Source organism: Cynoglossus semilaevis, chromosome 10 (assembly GCF_000523025.1).
Source record: "Cynoglossus semilaevis isolate Cse_v1.0 chromosome 10, Cse_v1.0, whole genome shotgun sequence".
NCBI classification, from domain to species: Eukaryota; Metazoa; Chordata; class Actinopteri; order Pleuronectiformes; family Cynoglossidae; genus Cynoglossus; species Cynoglossus semilaevis.
Window position 1 is genome coordinate 11284583 of NC_024316.1, and position 25586 is coordinate 11310168.

General features: G+C 40.6%; 1 long non-coding RNA gene across 1 annotated transcript; it reads right to left on the bottom strand.

Moving 5' to 3' along the window:
• Positions 1-300: 300 nt before the first annotated feature.
• LOC112487654 (uncharacterized) lies at positions 301-25498 on the bottom strand. Its single transcript, XR_003050963.1, has 3 exons — positions 25039-25498; positions 2323-2590; positions 301-760 (listed from the first exon to the last, which is right to left on the bottom strand). It is a non-coding gene; the product is annotated as an uncharacterized LOC112487654 (long non-coding RNA).
• Positions 25499-25586: the final 88 nt, after the last annotated feature.

Here is a 25586-nt window from a genome sequence, read left to right on the forward strand (position 1 = left end):
AATCCCTGTACCAGGCACTGAAATAGCCAGAGTTTTTTTTTCTCTTTTTCCATAAATGTACCGGCCTTGTCAAAACCTGATGTGTGCCTACCCACAGTCTAACTTCACTGTTGGCAGTTCTGTCAGATGAAATCTAACGCACATTTCAGTTTGAGTGCCTTGTCTGTCTTTACTTGATGTGATGTGAGCTATAATTCTAACTCCTCTAGACTGTAGCAGCTGGTTATAGCTGGGGTGGTCTCAGTGCATCCGTCTGGATGGCTGAATTAACTGACCTCTTCGACTTGTTCCTTCTTTGGCTGGAAACAATCGTTTGCACATTTAAAAACACTTGGTTTGATTATTGTAGGAATGAAACTCTGGAGATGAGGACGAGTCAATAAAGGATTTTATTAAAAGGAACATTGTGAACATTCACAGCTAAGAGAGCAGAGAGAGCCTGAAAATATTTCCAGACACGAGAAGCATTTTCAGCTTTTTTTTTTTTTTTTTTTAACCTATAAAAGGAAGAATATCGGATGCGTGCGGAATAATCAATTGAGAGTGAAGCAGAAAAGCATCTCTGGGGTGACACGTTAGAAAACAAAGAGGGCTTCCCGGCGGTGGATCCTCGCAGATGTGTGTGTCAGAGGGGTTTGGTTCCAGTTTCGTGCTGGGTGTCGCGTCTCTCTGCTCCATTTCCTGTCTCTGTGCTCAGTGGGTTGTCACAGGGCCTGCAGGAGGGGATGTGGATTTGAAGGTAGGCGGGATGTTGGCTCTTCTTTGAAATGAAAGAGACATAATGCGAACCAGTGGTTCCCAATGACGAGGGGAATGGAAGCACAGTGGTCATCAAACGGGTGATAATCCTGCATTAGGATATTTTAATTGGTAGTCTTAATTAATGCATGGGTCACTCATAGGATTAAACCAGTAACCATAAAAGAGTTTTATTGTTATTGCTAAGGGGTGCAGTGTTGACAGTCAAAGACTTTGAACATTCACATCAGCTCTATTTATAAAGAGTTTGGCCCAGTGCAAATATTTTAAAAAGCCTTTCACATTACATGATGAGCAATTTGTTTTCCAGATATTTTAGTTATTTTTTGGTTTTGGAAAATTTCTGCTTAACATGTTAGACATTTTTAAATAAAGGCTTTTCTTTACCAATTATTTTACGAATTATGTTTTACAAAAATGACCTGCCTTATATTGATTAATAAACTGGAGCCACATTTAATTAACCTACCCAAAAAGGCAAAAAATAAAATAAAGCTCAGAAAGCTATTTCACGTATCTTTTTTTTTTTTTTTTTTACTAAAATAAAGCTCAGAAAGCTATTTCAAGTATTATTTTTTTTTTTAAAAAAGGTCCATATTCACAAAAAATGTCATCTGTGTTGGTTCTCGGTTATCAGGGTCATTTTAATAGAAGTAGAAAGCAACTGGGCTGTTTTTGTTTTTTTTTTGAAAAAGTAAACTAAGACAGTCCAGTTGACCCTTTACTTAACTCCTTCAGACTTAAATGCTTTATCATAAATGCCAAATAAAATCCCTACAAAATCTCCTGTATCAGGAAAAACTTCCGAAATGTCACACATGGTCAACATGGCGCTGATCATGTTTAATTCCGCACATGTCGATTTTATCAAAAAGTGTGCAATTTCAAAGTTACTAAAACCTGCAAATAACAGACTGTGACCAACTAGTGTTTGTTCACGCGTGGTGTTTTCAGACAGACACTGTTCTGCTTTTAGCTCCGGTTCCATTCTTTAGTCCTCGAACCTCGGTGCTATCTGGTGAACCAGCCCACATTCATGCCAGTTTGAGTGGAACCAAAGTGGGCGTGAGTCACTTCACACCAGGTTAGTGGGAGGATGTTCCTCTGGTACTAAGACAGTTCAAAGATGGGTTAGGGAACTGGAACCGGCACGGAGCCCTGTCGGTGTAAAAAGCCCCAAAAGTGAGGAACAGAGAATGCTCAGTGCAACATGGGAGTTCCCCAAACAGTCTAGACCACTGGCAGCACAGCTAGGGGATGACAAGGAATTCAGTGGATGGTGTCTTCACCACCACCTGCACAAAATGTCTAATTTCTGAGTTTTCATGCAAATCAAGCTGCATGAGAACCCAGAGTTGATTGGTGGAAACTACCAACTGATTATCCAGACACAAAGAGTGTAAACTGCCACAGGAACACATCGTACACAGCAACAACAAAACGTCTTTTTCCTAAAAATGAAAAAGCTAAAATAAACATAAAGCGTACAGTTTTGAAATCTCAGGGCAGACAGAGGGCAAAACAACAAACACACACACGCTAACAAAAGAGACTTAAGCTTACCTGGAGCCAACGCAGAAACTGAAAGACGAATTCAATCAAAGGTCAAAAGAAGAAGTCTTTCCATTGGACAACAACACGTTACCAAACTAGCATTAGGTTCCAAAACAAGAGGCTAGTGAGGAGAAACAACATCTGCTGCCAGCCGCCATCTTGGTGTGTTTTAAAGCAGGTGTCTTGATGAACAGCCAATGGCAGGCCAGGACAGGCGGAGTCCACCAATCATCTCTCTTTCTCTGTCCTTTACACACAGGCAAAGACAAAGATGTGTCTAGAACAAACATATGCAAGGAGAAATGTATTTACATAATGAAATTACAAATATATAACATAATGGCTGCCATAACAGCTACCAAACAATGTGAAGGTTTGAATGAAGAACTAAAACATATTTGAAGAAAGATTACAGGGAATAAAAAGTAACTGGACCAATAAAAAAAAAAAAAAAAGATGAGATTGATAAAAATAAAATGCTCCTATAAATAAGTGAGAGTGACTCAGAGTGAAACAATACAACCGGATGTTATTATACAGTGTAATGCCTGGTTTGCTATTGTAAAAATAAAAATAGAAAACCTTTGGCAACACTTAATTTCCCCTTTAAATGTAACCCACTTACAGTATGATGCAACATTCTCCCAGTATGTGAGTTTACTTTCCTCATCCAAACCTGAGGCTTTTTTCCTTTTTCACGATATGAACATCCTTCTTGATAATGAGGCTTCGTACTACTCATGGAGGTGTTTTCCTGATTGTTTTTGTTCATACTTTGTGGTAGAATGAAAAGAGAAAAATAATTTGCTGTAGAAAATGAGTGGTGGGAAGTGATAAGGAGTGAAATTAAGAACAGACAATGCCAGAAGAGAAGAATAAACAAAAGTAATTAAACTGTGGAGGAGCCAAAATAAGTCTTTGATTATCATAAACTTCAAAAGGATTAAAAACACCAACATTCTCTGGGAGAAGGGAGCAAAAGTGAGATGAATTAAATTAAAGATAGATTCTAAAAGACCCCACATAGAAACGTAATAACGAAGTGTTCTATCAGGAAAATCTGGGCTCTGAGGAGAAGTGGGGAGACGTTACAGTTAGTTACTGAGGAGTGAAGCCGGAGAGTGCACAGAGCAGGGCAACCTGCAGAAGAAAGGAATAAGGAATGGTTGGATGAAAGACACGGAATAAGAGAGGAGTAGCATGCGTGTAAGTGTAAATGTGTGTGTGCGTGTGCGTGTGTGTGTGATCTTGTATGAGCCGTGTGGAGTGCGAGCTGCATGGCTGAGCAATTTCTGTCCAGTTGGCTGCCTGTGAGAGTGTGTGCGGTAGGGGGTCCCAGGGAGGGCTTTGATCATCAGCGAGTGTGACAGAAGATTTCTGACAGAGAGGTAACCCCCCAATCACACACACCACAAACACACACACACACACACGGGGAACTGCATCACCACGACCACTTATGCTGCTCCCATATATGTGAAGGCTGCACCTTAAAGTTACTCTTTTATTCTTTTCAGACGTGTCACAACCAAATGATAAAAAGTCCATAGGCTGTGGCTTAATTTTTATTTTCCGTTAAGAATCTTTCGACTCTGACGTGTTTATTTTATTTATTTTTTTTCTCTAAATGAGGCCTGAAACTCATAGGAGATTTAAATATTGACTGAGACAAACACTCCTAATGTCATGTCGTGACTTTGCTCAACTCATTTTTAAAGGCTTATCTGCTTTGGGCTTTTAACCAACTTTTTTTCACCCACAGACCCAAACACACACACAAACACACAGACACAGCAGCAGTGTATTCCTCATTATAGCGAGAGTAGAGCTGTGAAAACTCTTGTCATAAACAATTCTGTACAGAAAGTCCGACTGTACACAGCCGTCGCCGTAGGAGCTGTATATTAGGGTTTTTTAAAAAGTCTGCCACAAATTCAAAGAAAAAAGGACAGTATTTGTTTCTCATGGCTGCGTTCAGAGGAACAAGGCTGAACAAGTGCATGTCACAGAACAGAAGGTCACTGAGTATTTGCCACAGTTCTGGGATCATTTGTTGATTCCATGGTTTGTTTAAATGCACGTGGAATGGACCTAAAATGAACCTTAAGCAAAACAAATAATCAGACCCGCACTGGCATACTGAGACACACACACACACACACACACACTAACACATGTCTTCTAATAATAGAACATTAATTTCCCAATTTATTTTGTCTCTGGTTGCCAAGCTGCCAGTCCTTCAGGTGTTTTCATTGAGGTTCAGACACTCAGTAAACTGGTAATTAGTTTCTCCTGGCTTTGTGTGTGTGTGTGTGTGTGCGTGTGTGTGTGTAAGAGAGAGTCACATCCAGACAGAAATCAATTTCAGGCGGAGATCTATCACCTTTTGTAGCCAGCGATCCAATCATCGAATAATGCATCTGATATCACGCTGTCGAGGTGGTCTGTTCAGGGAATGATTCACTCTCTCTCTCTCTCTCTCTCTCTCTCTCTCTGTTGTTCACCTTCTCATTTTTTTTTCTCTTTCTGTGACCGTTCAATTCTTCTCTCCACAATCCACACACCTGCAGTATTTCACACATTCTGTCCCCTGTCTGTCTCACACACCAGGAGAAAAGGAGACAGGGTGAAGGTAAAGGAGGACGCCGTCTTTCAGAGATAATATCTACAACATCAGCCGCCCAGCGAGACACCTCGATGTATTTGTATTTTTCAGGTTTATTAATTCAAACAAAGTAATCGTTCAGAACCAGGAGAGTTTTTGCTGCATTAACCAGACATGACATTAGGGGGAGCTTGTGGTGGAATCTCTTTCAAAACACCTTTTCCAGAATTTAAAAGTTATCGTGAAATATTTTTTCGATTTAATCAGACATCAAAAAGTCAGATTAAATCTTAAAAATATTTCCTGGTAACTTTTAAATTCTGGGAAAGGTGTTTTGGAAGAAGCAGAGATCGCTGTGCTCAACCAGCAGGGGGTGACTGAGGTGGTGTTGTTCCATCATTAGCTTAGTCTATTCAAATAAACCCAGATACGACACTCCACACTCTAGATTCTCTGCAGAACTTCAGAGACGTGCAGCTCACCTCTGAAACTAACAGGTTTGTTTCTGCTTCACTCCAGTGTCTCTCTCTCTCTCTCTCTCTCTCTCTCTCTGTGTGTGTGTGTGTGTGTGTGTGAGCAACATACAGAGTTAAACATTGATGTCATAATACATTGACTCAGACGGCATCTCCTACTGTGACATCGTCATGGTTACCACATGGAGACAATGCTGTAAATAACTCTATTAGTTCACCACACGTGCACACCACACACACACACACACATACACAACACTTGGCCAGACATATGGTATGCCTGCACACGTACCATCACACCCCACTTTTCTCTTTCTAACTCACACATATTCTAACTCAAAATGACATTCAAACACACACACACACACACACTTGGCCACATTCCGTAGAACACTCAATATGTATGCACAACTCTGCTCTTAAAACACCAATATTTACCCTTCCATCCTCTCCTCTGCCTCCCTCTCCTTGAGAAGAAAGGTCATTTCTCACCAGGAGACTCACCAGCCTGTCAGGAAGAAGAGGAGGAATGATGGAGCACGGCTCTCTCACCGACGGCTTAATATAAAACATATCCAACACTTCAACACATCTTGTGGTTCCAGAACGTAATAATAAATGTAACGTGTTATTGAACAGACTAAATAAACCAAAGAAAATGTCTTCTTGTTTGTTCTACTTGGACTAAAGATCAAAACTGTGACTCAGGAGTGTCGGGTGCATCGTACAACATCTGTCTCTGCGGAACACGAGAGAATTCACTCTATGGATGATGCTGGTGTAGAAATGTACTTTGAGTATTTTTGGATAGATGGAAAAATACATCTGCTACAAAGGACACAGTCGTTGCGATAAGAAAATGTAGATCAGAAAAGCCATCAATAAACAGGTTTTCTAAAGGCCGATGTGCTTGAAAACACATTTTTAACAATCAGTTTGAACAACGTCCAGAGGAACGCTGCTGCTCACAGAACAGAACCACACAACCATTCAAAGAATAACACTGTCACACAGAGATTTCAGTAACAGTTTACGCTGTTCCTAAATCTGAAAATCTGTCATCAAAACTCTGGTTGGACATGTGTGTAACAGTCAATACACAGTCCATTTATTGTTGCTGTCCTATATTTCCACATCTTGTCGTCGTCTCCAAATGCAACAAGGTTTGACACATACTGGGGAACCTGTAGGTCTGTTCAATTCTTACAAATGGTCTTTAAGTTACTATTCCAATAATATCCCGTCTGGACATTCCAAAACCCTTTATTTCACTGCAGAAAGCATGGTTAAAAACACGTTCAACCACAAATACGTCACATATTCCTGGGAACAGCCTTTGAGACTCTGTACGCACCTGTAGTATTAAAAAAAACTTTCACTGAAATAAGTCAAAGTAAAGTCTTTCTAAGTATTACAAATGCTACTGGAGTGAACAGTCACAGCTGGCGACCAGCAGGTGAAAATACTGCAGTACACTAAGCAGCTAGGAAGACAGATTACCTTCAATATTTCATTGGTTTGCATCATGCCTCCTAATGGGAAACAGTGAGTAAAATGGGAGTACAGTACTTCCATCATATAATACTTAATTTTTCTGCAGCGAATACAAAAATGTTGAAATATGAAGAGTTTTTTTTTTTAACTCAGCAGTACAGTGTTTTTGTACAATGACATTGTGGGTGAGGTTGAGTGCATTGTTTCCCAAGACTGGGTCGCAGCCCTCAGGTGGGTCGCAAGATTTTTTTTTTTTTTTGGGTTGTCTTGCATCATGTTTCCCAGGAGTTTATGAATAATGTCTATTGACTTGGGTCGCAAAGGTTTGTGACTTAAAATATGGGTCCCCAGAAAAAAAAGGTTGGGAAACACTGGTTTAGTGGATGAAGTGAGTGACCTAAAAACTGAAAGGTTAGGGGTGTGATACCATTCTTTTCTCTGGTCAAGACATTTAAGCTGAAGTTCCTTCTTGAAACTGTGGTAGCGAAGTATCAAATATGTGTGCTACAAATACGTGACCAGTACAGAGAGGTGAAGCGCACTTTATCATCAAGTCCTTCACGAGGTCTCACATACAGAAAGAAACAGACGATCCTTAAAACCTAGGCGTGCCAAAGTGTTTGAACGCTCTGAGAACTTGAACCGTGGAAACTTTTTTCCTTCTCAAAAAAAGAAAAAAAAGAAGCCCAAAACAGTTCAAAGTAAATGTTTTCTTCTAGCTCCCTCCCACTCCACTATAAGTTTTGTTTTTCCCCTTTGCTGCCAGCAGAATTAATCAATACTTCTTAATGGGAAAATGAACACAGTGGTGAAACCCTTCAAAGCTGCGAGCCTCCTTGACTCTCCTCCTCACATGAGAGAGGATTTTCCTCCTTCTTTCATCCGACTTCTTTCTTATTTTAACTCGTTCTACCCTGTTATGTATTCTGCCTTTAGACAGAATTTTGAGAGAACTTCAGTGGCACAACACTGCCACTGGTGTCAGGGAGTTAATAGTCAGTTGTTCAGCACAAACACAGCGGCGGACCGAGCTTCTCTGAAAGGATATTTGTATGACTACTTTTCACATCAGAATAAACAACAGAATCCTGAGTAAAAATCTGCACAGATAAATCAACGTAGTGACCCCACAAAGATCTCAGAGGGAAAAAAAGAGAAGAGAAGGAGACACCTTGACTCAGAGAGTGAATAAGAAAATAAGATGATGAATTTGAAGGCGGTTTGATTCCCCCAGACAACTGGCAGTAGACTGACAAGTGGAATATGAATGAGGAACGTGTATGTGTATCTGTGTGTCTGTGTGTAGACGTGTGTGAAGTGTGATGTGATTGTGGGGCAAAGAAAGAAAGAGAAAGAGAGAGAGAGAGAGAAAGGCAGAGACATGCACATGCAGAGAGTAAAGAAAAAAAAAGGAGAAATCCCTGCGAGCGGGAAGGAAGAAAAGCAGAAAAATGTGGGGTGAAAATTAGAAGATGGAGGGTCAAAGAGCCTGAAAGAAAAATTGATGAAAGGTAGAGAAGAGAGACCTGTGAGTTAATGGCAGAAGACAATGAGAGAAAGACAAAAGAAAAAGACAGATAAAAGGTTAAGAAAAAAAAGTAAAGGCACTCAGACAAGGAAAGAGAAAGAAGGGAAAAAAGTACTGTAAGCTATAGGACAAAAGTTACCGTTCAGTCTGGCACTCATATGAATTTATATGAAGACAGAAAGATTGACAGGAAGAGAGGGAGAATGGCAGACACTGGAGCGGAGGAGTGAGACTGACAGACTGATGGCAGGCAGGGGGGAGGAAGTTGGTCTGGGGATCAAACCAGTCTCAGAGATCATCTGACAACAGATGAAAAAAGGAGGTGATGAGGAGTGAAACGCTGCAGATGAACAGACGGGGATGAAGAATGCCGACGAGCAGGCGAGGTGATGAAATAAAAGGAAGACTGAAGGACGGGAGAAAAAACAGTGATGGCAGGTTTAAGTACCTGTGGTGTCACCTTTATTAGTGAATGATGCCACTATTCTGCAATTACTGTATATGGATGAAGACATTTGGACAGCTTTGAATCCACAGCACTTTCACCTGAGCAATAAACAACATCAAACCAAACAGAACACTTTATTCTGTTTGGTTTTATATTGTTGCTGTGTTTCAGCAGCCATGGTGGTTTGACTTTACAAACTATTATAAAGTGTAAATAGATTTTTAAGAACTCCTTATTTTTTGGTAATGCTGCAGCTAACAAAGACAGAAAGGTATTTACAAACTATAAACCACAGGCCGACACTCTTTGTAATGTTTGTTTTGATTGTGCTGTTAGAAAAGTTCAGGGAAAATGAGAAGAGATTTAGAGAAAACATAAGAGAGAAACTGTGGTACTACATATACCAAAGACTCAGGAGCGGCAGAGAAGTATGTGAGGGTCACACAGGACATGCATAAAGCCAACGGGACAGTAGTTAGTAAGCTGTCAGAGTGAGCGATGGGTTCAAGGTCAACTGGACAAAAGGTTGAGCCAGAGGTGGTTGAAATGAAGATGCCGAGAGTTTCACTGGGAGTGACCTGATTGGTCAGGATCAGAAATGAGCAGCTCAGAGGGAGAATTGAGGTGGAGTTTGGAGACAACGTTATAGAGGTGAGGTCGAGATGGTATGGACGTGTTAAGAAGAGATTCTGGAGATGTGTATCGGACAAAGGATGTGGACAAAAGGAAACGAGGGAGACACCAGAGAAGATGAAAAAAGGGATGATGCTAAAGAAGAGGAAGGCTAGTTAGCAGTTTGGACACTTGACTGCATGTGAAGATGGTTAAAACAAAAGCATCAGCCTAAGACCAGTCCACACAAGACATCTTTAGATACAATGGCCAACGTCATGATTGATTCTACAAAAAATGACAACACAACTTTGTGATGACCTTTGACCGCCTGCAGTCCAGATCTGTCTTTGACATTTTATTCAATTGCCACATGAAAACCCATCATTAGACATTCAACATAGTCAGGTACTTTTACAAGACACCAAAAACAACAAATGTGTTGAAATGCAGGAGCAGATTTTTCTTTATTGAAAGTGACTATAAGGTGAAACTAAAAATAGGTGTTTTTTTCAACGCTTCCTGTTCACAGCTGATCATTAGGAGCTGATAGGAACCTGCCATCAAGTGAATGCAGGGAACTGCGTCACTGTTTCAAAGGTCTAGTCATGAAAAGTCATAGCCATGAAGTTTGAAAACTGTTAAAAAGTGAGTCAACCAAGTTTGTTTTAATCACAGCATTTCTGGAGCAGGTGGACGAAGGCTGACATTAGAGAATATAATATCTGATGTATCAGAAATATATATTCAGAATAAGAAAACGACCAGAAATGATTGATTTTAAGAGGAGCTCAACGTCCCAATCCCAGCCTTTTTGCCTTCAGAACATTTTAAAAAGCAATAAATACAGTAAACTGATATTTCCACACGGTGAAAATCACTGAGAGACAGAGATGCCAGAAGAACTCTGGAGCTAAAACATGCCATAGAACTCACTGATAACAGTCTGGAATCTCACTTTATGTTTGCACAACATTTTCTGTTTCATAGCAAAACCTCTGATCTATTCCTCGGTCAATCTAACATTTACTTTGCATTTCCAGTTCAAATAATAAAAGATTTGTTCCATGCATTTTATACAGAACTTGTCCTCAAAGTAAACAGAGGGTTCTCTTCACCCAATGTTCCAGTGTTTTTGTTTCTTACACTCAAAGAAGGAAGACAGTGCAGTGACAAGTTTGTAGTCACAATATATATTTTTATATAGTCGGTATATTCACTAAATACAATGTATGAAATGAAATGTTTACAAAAAAATGGGGTAAAGAAATAAAACCAGCTTTTAGGCAAATGCAATATGGAAACGACAGAGGCTGTAATTATGGCGTGGTACCAGCCTCGAACCCCACAACATGTCACTTTCTGACACAGTCAGTGTCATTTTCTAATCACACCATCCTACAGGCGAGAGGAACGTGTCAAAGTCAGCAGATATAAACACATGTCAGTAAACATCAGGCTGTTCACTGTCAGAACAGGTTTTCAACATATCATCCATTTTCAATAAATGATCTCTTCACTCACCGATGGAGGAAAAAAACAGTGCAGGAATGTTTCCAGCATCTGGCCGGGGTTCAGACATCGAAGGGTTTTCTTCGATCCAGAGATTTGTTTTGTTCAGGGGTTATATCCGTGGAGCAGAGCAAGCTTTGCGGTGCAGGGGCCAAGAAAATCCACTCAGTGTCTTTAATAAAATTTCAAAGATCCATAGTCATCAATCTTACAATGAGCCTGTCTCTGTTAATTTAAGAAAAATTGACTTTCCCAAAGAACAGCAAGCAGTGGCTGTAAACAGAAGGTGTTCACCTCTGCACACACACAAAAGAACAGCTCATCACTCTCTCTCCCAAAACAATTGATTTTCAGGCACAACAATGGAAAGACTTCTCTATACTTATCAGTCACTTACCATTTTCTGTACCATGAACAGCTTTTCTGAACCTGGCGACTGAAGGTACCTGAACGTACAGAGGATAGTAGTAAAGTACTGCCATGTTGAAACTTTTACAGTTTTCTTTCCATCAACTACTTTCAAATCCACTGGCAGTTTGTGTAAAATATGTAGTACTTTTAAATATTTAATTGAATACTGTAAATCTTAGGTCGAAGGGCTGGAAACGATTCCTGGAGTACTCCCACGACACATCTGAGGGTCCTGACCCCATCTGAGAGCAAATACTGCTCAATACTGCTCCAAATACTCTGGAGGATATTTACGGCAGCGAGAACGTGTGGGATTTACTCTGAATGAACTCCTGTGTTACTTCTCATGGTAATGATGACAGTGAATTAATGAGTGTTCAATGGAGATACATTCAGCACTAACTCAAACTTTATTGTATTTAATAAACCAACCATTCCTTCTGATTCTAAACATTTGAGGACGGTCCCTGACTCTACCACAGCTTTGACCAACAACCGCAAACAATGACCAGCAATAAAACTTCATCAATATGGAGATAGTTCTTTATAAATCTTATATTATTCATTTTAAAATGCTTCCTGTTATGATGTCGTTCGAGGGCAACAGCACTGAATTTGGTGCGTTACCAAAACACGATTGCTGTTCTGCAATGTCAAAGCTGATACTGCTGCGATTTAATCTTGGAGGCAGTCAGCCTGTGCTAGCAGGCTATTTTATATGAGCTGTACACTGTGCTGCCACGGTTTTGCAAGATATAGTTTGAGGTCAGGTTGTTAAATGTGAGTAGACGTATATAGATTGCAGCCCACTCCTAACTCCGTTAGATGGTGGGCTCCAACAACAACAATGCTGCAGCATACTCCTCTGCTTCCTTCATGTCAATGAGACGGTGTTTCAAGGAGTGTCAGGACGGAGGGTTAGCATTGTTAGATTGACGGCTAATTTTGACTCAGTCTTTGTTTTGAGTCTTAGTCTTGAGTTTGACAGTAGAACTTATCAAATTTTAGTCTGGTTTCAGTCAACAAAATATCAAAATCATTTCAGTTGACAAAATATATTAAAATTTCGTCGACTTAAATGCAATGTGTAATACTTAAAATATAAAACTCTTCTATATAATAACTCTTCATACACCCACACACACACACACAAATACAAATATATATTCACATGCTGTATCGGCCTCCAAGGGACTAAACACAGCCCGATTGTCTCTCGCCTTCTTTAACCCCCCTATTTTTTTCTTCTTTTTACAATATCAGCAATTTTCTTTCGCCTGGATTTTTAGTAAACTAATATTTATGTTTACGGTCATTTAGCCTCACTACACCTTTTAGTTTTTGTTCATGGACTAAGACTTGACAAAAAAAGATTTAAAAAAAGAACATACTCCATGTCATCATGGCAGAATGTGCGACTAACAAGGCTGTTAGCTGTTCATACATTTGTCATCATTTGTATAGTACCAGATACAAAGCTAGCACTAACTTTATAAATCACCTTGTTTTAAAGATCATTTCTTACAATGTCCTAAACTGGGCAGAATCACAACCCCCCCACAGTAGGGTTTCCTGTGCGTTTCCTCTCTCCTTCTGTACAGGAAACGATGTGTACATCTTAGGACGTCATATTGATATAACTGATGGCTGTAGCTATAGCAAAAATATAGCTGTGGGCGCAAAAACTCAGTAGATCATTATGATGCCACTGAGCCATGCAGTGTGTTTGCAGCCTTAGTTTACGAGCTTCTTCAGTCTGTATTTTAACAGTTCATTTTAGTCAAATCTAAAGGGGAAAAAATCCGTTTCTTCTAATGCCTTGCTCATGAATTCCCACACATGACGAACATGACATCAATCTTCACGTTAGAGTTACTTTACTTCACCTCCTTCTTTAACCACGTCGTGCCGAGAACATACGGTACATACACATATTGACAGTGTACGTGGACAGGAAGCTGAAAGGAGCGGTAGATGGAGGAGAGCGATATGGGGGCAGGAAGACACACAGGGAGATGGAAAGTGAGAGAGTGACAGAGTGATGGAGAGACACCGAGGGAGGAGGACAGGGTGCGGAGGGGAGAGTATAGAGCACGACAGGAGGGGGAGAGGAGGGCGAGTAAAAGGGAGTAACAGTCGTCGCCATGGTGAAGCAGTGGTCGTCATGGTTACCCACAGAGCCCGGGTCAGCGGCTCCAGGAATGTACATGCTGTTTGCACACGCACGCACACACGCACACACACACACACAAACACACACAGGTCATTATTTTCTCCCTCCTCTGTTCTATGTGTGTGTGATGACAGATGAGCCCTGTTGCCACAGTCACTGAGGGGTGTGAATGTCTACACTTCAGGAGGTACGAAAAGAGGTGTGTGTGTTGTCAGTGTCAGAACCAGAGAGAGGATCAGAGTGTGTGTTTATTTCATGCTTTCCACTTTCTTCAGGGGATACAAATGTGTTTTTGAACCATTCCAGCTATGGTGTGGTTGTTTGTGTACAGTACAAGTGTGAGTGTGTGTGTGTGTGTGTGTGAGTGTGTGACACGGTCAAACAGGTTCATGTGTGTGTTACTCTGTGCTTGTGAATTACCACCAGGCACTGCTGCAATTTGTATTTCTCAAACCATCCAAATATTCCAGTGAGTTCACATGCATGTATGCTCTCACACACACACACACACACATACACAGAGTTTGTGTGTGAGAGAGGGAAAGCTCCAGACACGCTAACCTGAGCACAAAATCAGAAGTTCAAGCAGGAAATTCACCTTCTATTTTCACAGATTCTTTCCACTACATTTGGTTCTCAGTACATTTCACATACTTATCCTGACACAGAGATGCACCTGCTACATGCCACGGCACACGCACTCGTACACGCTCTAATGTGTTTGGATACATGTGACCATTTGTGTCGTATTGATGTGGATCCTGTTTGAACCCGTGCACCCACCTGCTCTACCGTTCAGTCTCCACTGGAGTGAACAGACGTCCACCAACACCAACATCAACACCAACACGATCACCATCACCAACACCAACACCATCACCATCACCATCACCATCACCATCACCAACACCATCACCAACACCAACATCAACACCATCACCTTCACCATCACCATCACCAACACCATCACCAACCCCAACACCATCCCCATCACCATCCCCATCACCATCACCAACACCAACACCATCCCCAACCCCATCACCATCACCATCGCCAACACCACCACCAACACCAACATCAACACCAACACCAACATCAACACCAACACGATCACCATCACCAACACCATCACCAACCCCAACACCAACCCCATCACCATCACCAACCCCATCACCAACACCAACCCCATCACCTTCACCATCACCATCACCAACACCAAAATCAACACCATCACCATCACTATCACCATCACTATCACCAACACATGGTCACAAGGGTTTTTTTTGTTTTTTACAACATTCACACCTGTGCAACAATGAAGGTGTGTGATAAATGTGATCACTCCTCACTTGATAAAAATAGACATGAGATCGTGCTATTGTCAGTAATAGTTTATTCTTGGAACCATGCTGCCATGGCAGCACCAACTTTGTCATGTGACACATCAGACACATTGTATTAGATCAACAACTGCACGACTAAATTTGGGCAACTAACAATCTTTTAATTATTTATAATAATTTATTTATAATAATGTATTATTCACTCAGGCCAATTTTTAAAATTATATTACTACTATATAACTTTCTTTATCACCTATCTTTCAGATAACTAGTTTTTGGTGTATATTAGGTGATCGAACTGTTACTATTCTTAAAACCCTTAACCAACCACTCGGCCAATCTAACCTACAATGACATAGGAAAACTTTTTAAATAACAAAATGCCTTTAAATCAAATGCGATGAGACTCCTATCAGCTGCAGAAGCAAAAGCTTTGCCTTTAGCTTATTCTAATTTTTGACTATATCTCCATGGAGAAAGCCAAAAAGTCAACACGCTGAGTCTTTTACATACGCGTAATTCCAGTCCTAAAGCCGGATTAATGTAGAGCTGTGGAGCCAGAATCTCAAATACGATTTTTGCAAACTCTCAGCTGAAGTTACATCTAAAGAAGCAGCAAACAAAAGAAGACGACTGGACGTAAACAGAGAGGTGAAGCCAACAGATCTGCTAAGAATTATTGATGGTTCCTGGGCTGAAGCTTCTGGATTAAAGGGCAGAGATTTGTCAGAGACTGTACAGTGAAGCCCCTCTGGTTGTTAACAACAGTGTTACTGCAGCACTAATGCCACAGCTACATGATGAAGTCTCTGCTCCTCTTCCTCAGACAAACAGCTGAAGCGCTGATGAGCAGCAGGATGCAGTTTGACTGACAATCAAAGGCCAGGAGATTGAGCCGTTTCACAGAGACTGATGAGGGCTCTCACCTCTCGGTGGATGGGGTTTTGTGAAAAAAAAAAAATCTTTTTAACCATTATCTTGCCATTGTGTGTCTGTCCTTAACACAACAACAACAACAACAACAAAACCACTTACAGATTCCATGACCCGGAGCACAGCAGAACTAGGAAGAGGTTTCTGCTGAAATGTCATCAATTCTCAGACATACTGCAGGTTCCTCAGGCCCTAATGGCTCAGTGTAGGTCAGAGGAGTTTTGAAGGTCGCTGACAACACTCAGACTCCTTAGTCAAGGTAACCAGTGAGGATTGAGGACTTGTACCTCCAGTGCTGTTGCTCTCTCCAGCTCTGACCACACAGTCAGGGGGGAGTACTACTGCAGTAAGTATTTAAGTGCTGCACTGGCCACTCACTTTTACCAGGTTTACAGGTCAGACACATTTACACATTAGTTATATGTTGACACCACACAGGTTCAACATTGGTCACACTGGGGTTGAGCAAGATTTCATTCATATTAATGTTAACAACTAATTAATTGTTAACAACACAGGGAAAGACCAGCACGGTTCAGTGAAGGAGTTGAACAAACTTAGATCAACTGTTCTCTCATAGATCATACAGTTTTTCAAAAATATTTTATAAAATGGAGAATAAAAAAAATTACACCAGCCAAACAAAAATTGCCTCATTTATCTGACATCGACTGATCTGGCTTTAACTTTCAAACTGTACTGTATTTTACTGCAACATGTTTTGTTTTATTTTTACTTTATTGAATCTGTGTATAAACCAACTATAACTGTGAAGACTGTGGAGTCAAACATTCAAAGGTTGAAGTATTAATTTATTATTACAATGGTATGACAAAAAAGGCACGTCAAACGATGACCAAAATCAAAAACTTTTTCAGGCTACATGTCAACAACGAACAGAAAATATTCTCAAATATATTATTTCATAAACAGAATCAATCTGAAATTGTTTCACTAAAGGAAAGGGTCACACATGGGTTGCATTTCCCAAAATTATGGACAGGCCACACTTGAACTTCCATGATCTTGACCTCTTATTAACACACCACTCTGTGGCTCTACAAATGACCTCTGACCCCTGTGACACCATCTATCATTCATTTCAAAACTCTTTTGTGTAATGTGAAAAGTCCCTGAAAGGAAGTGAATGGACCTCCCACTTCACCTTCATTGTCACTCTTTTCAGGGCTGGATCTAAACTCTCAATGGTGCGTCGGGCCCCATCTTGAATGCGTTGAGCTGCGTTACGTGATGATGGACGCAGAAAGGCATTAAATTCATCAACACAGACATCAACAGTCTTTCTCCGTGGCTGAATAATGCCACTTGAGGCTCCTCCAACTATACTGCGAACAAAGATCTCAAATCTAATGTCCCTTTTGGCGCCAGATGGCCCCTCAGTCAGCTTTCATGTGTCCATAAAGTCAGACTGCCAGTCTTGAGTGACAAATATTAATTATTAAACACGTCAAACTGGATGTTTTGCAGACTCAAAAAAAAAGTCCAGAATCTCAGTCAAATGTCACTGGTGGCGCCGAGAGCCTCCACCTGGTCCTCGCCTGATCTCAAAGAAGGAGAGAAATACAATGAATTGCATCAACATCACAAATGATGTTGATTGGTCACAGTCAATCACAAACTATAGATGTTAGTTTCATTAGAGCTGTCAAACCCTCGTTGGCTTTGTTTCTAATGATGAGGCCACATTTTAGGCCAGAAAAGTCTGAATACCACAACACAACAGAATATTTTCAAAGGTTCAAATTTATGCCACAAATATGATTCCACTTGGGCTTTGTTAATTTAACAGGATGGATCTTTCCTTTCTCTCACTGTTTGGCTAAGTCTCCGTTGAGCACACAATTCTTTAATCCCAGTGTTAGATTTAAACCTCCTCCATCGCAGTCATGCTTGGTTTACTTTTGTTTTGATTGTGAAAAATTGGCGAAGAATCAAATAAATCATTTTTCTGTCGAGGCTCGGGTGAGATTGTGTTTTTTTCTCAGCATGTTTCACTCAAACTACCTGAATCTCAGACTGTGGCCTCTGTGTTTTTTATTTTTTCTGGGCTTTGTGGCAGCACGCTGTGTCTGAGGTAAACAACATTCCAGTCCATTTTAAGCCCAGGGAGGAGGGCATGAACCATTAGGTTTCAGAAGCCAGCCGGTTCCTCCACTGCCTGTCTGTCTGAGAGGAGAGAGCTGGCAGGCAGGCAGGATGGCTGGCTTCCGGGTTGACTGACTGGATGGCTGGGTGTTACACTCTGGTGGAGAGAGAAGCCAAAAAAAGGGCATGAAAAAGCCTCAGGGGGAGACGGGAACAAAACGACATAAAAGCACATCCTTAAATTTAAATACAGTTGTCAATTTTGTAAGAGAAATATGCCGCTGCCAACAATAACGAGCGCGGTTTGTCTGTGGGAGGTAATGACCCCTGTGTTGTGCATTCGAAGGCCATAAATCACTCAGACATAAAGAAAAAAAAATTACAGTCAGTGACAGTTCTGCTATGATTTCAAAATATTTTTTGTTAAAATATAACATTCATTAATAAAGGAGAACACATTTGAATATCAGCTGGAAGGATGTATTAATAAAAAGACTTTGAAATGTTCATATTTTAATATGACCTTAGACGAATCCCTGGATGAACAGCGACTGCTGCAACAAAATCTAGTGTGGAATCCGAATAAGATTAAAGAAAGTTTTCCGTACGTCTTCTCTGACAACAGCAGAGGTTTGGCCTCAGCCCCACAGTGTTTTCCTCCAAAGAGCATCCCCCCGGTTCAATGTGTGGCACTTCAGACAGCCAACTGGCAACGAGACCCGAGTTACTGAGCAACACCAGCGGAGCAGCACTTTAGAGCGTCAACATACTCCACTACAGCAGACACTTGGTTGGCACCTCCAGTGACAGTCGACAGTCTGGCACGGGATCAGAATGTTTCTAATTGGAGGACTTTGGTCCAGCCTGGACTCCGGGTGCTCCGGCTCTCCCCACCAATAAAGATCAGCAACACGTTTGTTGCCAAAGTCGGTGGTGACATTTTCTGTTTTCATGCGAGCGTAGAGATAACTGCTCTTCATTTCAGCAATTTGACTTTTGTTTTTTGTCTGTTTAATCTAGTGAGTAAAGCCATAAAAAATGTTGATGAAGACTCTTTCTGCGTTTTCTCATTTAAGGATGCAGGGTCGTTGCGTTTTATCGTTACTGATAACAAACCAGTCCTGTATTATTAGCTATCAGCCGACACAAGTGCCATTTTGAGAACATAATTATATAAACAACTGCTAATCAGACGAATGTGAACGGTGGCCACTTCTAAAAGAGAAGACTGTGATAGAGAAACAACAGAGAATACTGCACCGGATTTCTCTGCCTCTCTGAAGCTCAGCAGAGGCTCAGCTGACCTGTGGTCCTTTCAATCAGCATTGTGTGGAGTGACCTTTTGGTGTTTGAAAGCAAATAAAAACCTTGTATTGTCCACAGATAAGTGGTTTTCGCCTGACAAGAATGGACAACACTGTCGCCAAATCTGCAAATAGCAGCAGAAGGGAAAGTATTGGACGGCCACTCTGGAGCCGCGCCTTGCTCTTGGTCAATGCCACTCACTGTGAGCAGATCTCCAGGTTGTTTATTATTTTATCGAGGACCCAAAAACATGTGTAAATGAAAATACTTTTTTCCCTTTACAAAAAAATAAATTCTGGTTAACAGCCGAGGGAATGCAGGACCACAGTAAAATGTGTTGTTTATTTTAGCAGCGCAGACACTGCCCTCTATCTTTTTTACTTCTTTTCTATTTTCTATTTTTCTGCTGTTTATTGGAACCTAGACTCAAAAAGTGGTCGAAATGTGTCTCAAACGATGCAGACCTACAACAGGCTAGCCAGATTGGCTTGGTTTAATCAACACTTTCTTTTTAAGTAAAAACATTTTATAATAAAACATTTTGTCGCCCTAAATATGTCTTTAAGTTTCAAAAATTTGTATTGTCTTATTTTAAAGGTTGGTCCCAAAGTTTATTACGTTACGTTACACCAGCTTTTTTTAAGTTGTCATTACTACTGTGCGTATAGCGCCCCCTAAATTATAGAGATAGAGCTTAGGCTTGCAAATATAGTAAACAATAATAGCTGAATATTTTATTACTTTCAGCTTCCCATCTAATTCCTCACTGTGACCTGTCAGAAAGACAAAGTCGCAGTTGGAGTATTGTCTGGAGTGCTGAGCATACGTCGACTGCAGTACACTTCAACAAATTACATTTGAGGACTTTGACTAAGCGCCATCTGTCATGAAGTTTCACCACGCCTGGTTTACTTCTACTGCTGCTAAGCCTCCATGAAAGTCACTGATGAAGCGTCATTTGTCTCTGTCTTGAGTCCTCCTTGTTTCTCACTGAGTTGATCTCTGTACCCGTGCATATTTTAGACACTTCATTTCACTCTAAAGATTGGTGCCATTAGGAAAGAGACCTTACAGCAGGTGTTGGGCTCCAGATCTGACCTTGTTGCCTCTTCCTTTAATTGGTGCTCTGCTTGTATAAAGAACAAACTCTAAAATATTCATAACTTGCAGGGAGATATTTGCAAGTTAGCTGGTGTATACCACTCCCCAAAGAATATTTACTGTTAGAGTAATCACACTGGAAATAAAACACTGTTTAAATATTACTGAAATAATTAGTATTGTAATTAAAATAAGAGCACAGGTGTTGGCTGTTATTATTTTACATTTTTTTTATAATGTAAGTTCATGAAAATACAATTAGCAAATTAAAAAAACCTTCATACACACTGTGTTACATGCAGTCTGCAAACATAAAACCAACGTAGTATTCAAAGGAAAGCTAACGCTAGTGCATTCCCACTCTACTTAAACTTTTTAGTGCGCAAGGAAAAAATACTATGATCGCCTTGAGGGTAAACCTGCCCCTACCTGGCAGTGCAATACCATGTTGCTCCACCAGGCCAAAGTTCTAAACTATGGGATATCAAAGACAAAGCCAAAAACTGGTTTAAACCAGAATGCAGTGGAATGAAACTCCCTGTTGTTAGTGTTTTAACTTAAAATTATTCTCATTACAACTAAATGAGAGTAAAATCCCCACAGTGGATTGATTATTAGTCCACTTGGGTTGTTGACGCCAACTGGAGGAGTGAATTCTGTGTTCCAGTGGGGTGTTTTTATTCCTGTTGTGCACAGCATTTTAAAACGGCTTATTTGCTCATATTCAATGGAGGTGGGAGTGAAACCCAACACACCCAGTGGAGATCCACCAGAGCGATCATGTAGAGAAACACCACACTGTGTTTCCAATAACTTGGCCATGAAGCACACACTTCAAGGCAGAGACACTCTCTTTCAAAGTTTTCTAAGGAGAACCCGACTGATCTAAAAGCACATACATTTTTTATCAAATGGAGACGTCACCCAACCCAAAGAAGAAGAAAAAAGAAGAAGTCCTTTTTAAAATTCAAAACTACATCGGTAAACAAACAGTGCCACAGCTTCATTAGCTCCGTACAGGTCCTGAACACTGCAATTAATCTAACAGCACCTCGTCATTTCATCTGATTGCTGAAACACTCAGGGCATTAACAAACACAAAGTGACTGTGTGATGTGGATCTACCTGATGGTTTGGTTACATCAAGATACATTTGAATCTTTATGACAGACGGTAGGAAATCCAACCATCTGGTTCACTCGGTGTCCGCGTCCACTCACACAGACACAGTTATGTGAAAAAGTGAAATGTTTGGCAACTAAACAATATTATTGCTGTTGCCCAGAGGACAGTTTTTATTATTAAAGACTTTGTGTCACATTTCCATTAATCCTCTGAAAATCGTTTTTAAGTATCCTTAAATCCGCTAGCCCAAGTTGGCAGAAACATTTGTAAAGACCAACACGCTGCGAGCTGCAGCACAAAAACAGCCATTTTGATCATTGATAAAATTCCTAAAGAGCCAATCAAAGCATTTAGACCATTAAATGAAGTCAGTAGTTCTGTGCATAATGTGTCGAATACTGAAGTATTATTACAGAATTATAAAATAAAAAATAAATTTATACTATACTGATCCCATATTTGGGAAATTGTTGTGTTAGCAGCAGATATGCTGGTAACAGCACAAAAAAAGCACAATCAGTAAATTTAGTGAATAAAGGACCCAATGGAAAGGGGCTAGAGAAGGGTCTAGAGCCACGGGTTTTAGACCTTACACCCTGGACACCCTTTATTGGACAAAATAACAAGACAAACCATTGCCTATCCCTGTATAATACCATGTCAAACCATGATACCATATTAGCATGAATAGACAGGCACACGAACTTCTAGCATGACTGTAACTCTGGCTTCTTCGTGCGTCTTCCATTAACTGCTCTTCTGTTATTATTGTGCCATCTAACATTTTCATATAGAGTATTTGTAACAAGCAATGTGTTTGTGTGTTCTGCACCTAGTATTTACTATGCACACACATTAGGAACAATCTGGATAATGAACCCTCAAAGCAGTGAGGTACTGTTAAAACAACTTTCCAGCAGCACACTAATCCTCCTACTGACACTGGCTTTTGTCATTATGCTTTAATGCCTTAATAATGCATTTTTAATGCTTTGTTCCGTGCAGCCATGTGTGGCAGATGATTCCTTTTCTTTATGTTTCATAGCTGTTCCTAATGGTTTTTTTTTTACATTTTAATGTTCTTGGTACAAGAGCAAATTTGTTTTTAAAGTAATGAAAGTTTTAGCTGAAGTCATGTTGGTGTTCTCTGACCAGCAGCTCCAGCTGCAGCCCACCTGCACTGCAGAACACCACCATTCTACATTTGAACCACCAACCAAGGACAGAGACGGTCATGAGAAGGTGATGCCTTCACTGTCCTAGCAAAATGTTGTATTGTCACATTCTACCCATAGCTAAAGCCATCACCTTTGACTGTTGTGTGATCTGATCAGCATTTACCGTTTAGATAAAAACAACAGAAGCCCTAGGAGCAATAAAATCCACCCAGTCATGACAACAAAGCTGTTTTAAAATTCTTACTCCATGACACTGATCATGACTGGAGCAGAAGGTCGACTGTACATCTAAACTGTCTGATTTACAACCAAAACCTACAATATTTCTGCTTACACTGTTATAGTATATTAAGGTTAGCTGTGTTGGTAGCATGCTGAAGTTTAAAATTAAATAAAAAATGAAGTCTGTATATAAAATATTCCTTAAAGTTCCGAGGTTTTCACAGCATGTTCCTCCTCTGTTGTCGAATGTGTGTCAAATCAAATAGAAAGAAACAGTGTAACGTTGAAATCAACCACTTAATTCACTCCAAACATGTTGAGACTATTCAGCGTTAATCCTTTTGTAAATTCCTTTGTTTCCGTCTGCGTCTCCCCCTGCCTCTCCCTCTGTCTCCCTCACTCACCCTCGCTCTCTGTCACTTTCCCAATTTAATTTCCCAGCTTGAATCTGTTCAGTAGACAAAACATTGCCGATGTGGTTCCTGAAATGTAACATTTTCTGCCAGTCCGTCTTTCTCTTCCTGTCTTAGTGTTTCTGCACTGCCTCACGTTTACCCCCCACCAGCTCCCCCCGCGCCTCCCCCTCCTCCTCACCCCCCGCCATCCCATCTTGAAGACAGAGTTGCGTTGCGGCTCTGTGCTCCTAAAGAGTTGAAACTGTCGGCCAGGGAAGCGGTGAGATGGAAAAATTTAATCGCATTAAGAGAAAAAAAAAACTTCTCTTTTCATTTGTAAATTCCTGGGGCACGCTTTTCATCCACCTTCTTTTTTTTCTTTTTACACCTTCCTCTCTCTCTCTCTCTCTCTCTCTTTTTCTCTTTCCTTGCCCCGACACGGCTGCTGAGCTCGGAAAACATCCGCCTATAGGTCCCAGCATGTGCACACACACACACACACACGCAAACACACACACTACTACACACACACACCGCATACTAGGGAGGAACAAACACACACATATTCAGTCTTTACTTTATTGGAGCTGTTTGACAAACCAGGATGTAGGCCTCTGAATAGTCAAACACACACACACACACACACACACACACCCTCCACACACACACCATCACTTCCCTAACTGTAATCCAACTTAATTCGACTTACTTCTCCGACCTAATATTAACACTTCATACCTAATTCTAGTAAAATACTCCTTTTTGAATTTATATTCTTCCAATAAATGTCCTCACACGTACAGCTATAAGAGGAACACACACACACACACACACACACACACAGTAATTCCTTTCCATTTTTCTCTTAAAAAGCAATGATCAAAGACAACTTGACAGTCGCCTCGTTCTCTAATCCAATTTTCAACATTTTGCTTTTCTCTCATCCTTTATTCCATCTTCCCCCTCATCTCTCAGTCCACCGACGCTTCACTATTCCCTTTATTCACTTTACATTGAAATTAATGATTTTAAATGTATTAGTAATTCCTGCATGGTGTTTACAAACAGAAACTTTATATCTCTCCCTGCAGGGGGTGCTATAAACAGACACTATAAGTATATTTGGCTGTAGAAAATAACCACTGGATGCACAGAACGCATTCAAGCCAACAGTCAACACCGACACCTAACAGTCAACGCTAAGGTCACTGACCTTAGGGCCAGGGTACTATGACACAGACCAACTAAGGCGTCATTTGACACTGTACATACATAGTACAGGTACACACAGTACCAGTACAGGTTTATGTAGGAAATTCACCTTCTGCATATAACTCATCAAAGTAACAGGAGCAGTGAGATGCTTTTACTGCCCCTGGGAAGACAGGGAGTTTTTTGTGCTCGCTCAACACCTCACAGCCCTTCACTGACGCAGATTCAAACTGACAAACCAAAATAAAAACACCCTGTAAAAAATAAAAAGCCAAATCACCTTCATATTTTGCCCTCAAAATGTAAAAAATGCATCCAACAAAGCCAAACATAGACAGCCTTCTCTATCTGTGGTATATAAACAGCAGCCCTGGACCCTTTCAGTTGCATTACCGCCATCTACTGGCTCAAACATTTTCACAGAGGGCAGTGTTTCTGGACTCTCTTGTGTAAATCCTGCTGACATCCAGCTCACCTGGTTTGGTTCTGTCCTTTTTTATTTTGATTTGAATTCTTTTCAGTGCAGTTTTTTTTGTATCTCACCTGGTGTTGCTCTTTCAGGCGCTCCAATTCCCACCTTGTGTAACCTTCCTCGTCTACCTGCTCCTGACTGCTGTGATTCCCTCCATGGTGATCACCTGACCATCCCCACCTGTGTCTCGTTAACCCCTCCTCTGTCTGTGAATGCACCCCCCACTTTTCCTCTTTTTGTTACCAGTTTTTAACCTTTAGTCTGAAAAAGCATTTCCTTATACCTGCTGTTTGTTGGGTTTTTTGTTGTTTTTTGTTGTCTGTTTCTTTTTTTTTTTTCACCTTTGAGCCTTAGCTCAGTACCTTGGCCTTGTGTCTGTTGCCTTCCTTGGACCTCTGCCCGGTCCAACTGACGACTGACGATTGTCCGTCATGACGTTGTACATCTGACCATCTTCTCATTATTAAAAACTGGTCTGTCTTACCAACAATACTGCCATGTGTTTTTTCTCTTTCTTCATACCCTACCTTTAAACTTTCTGAAGGACTAACTTTGGAACCTTTCAATTTTAGCACATTTTTGCTAATTGGTTTGAGGATTAGAGATAGATTTATTTCAC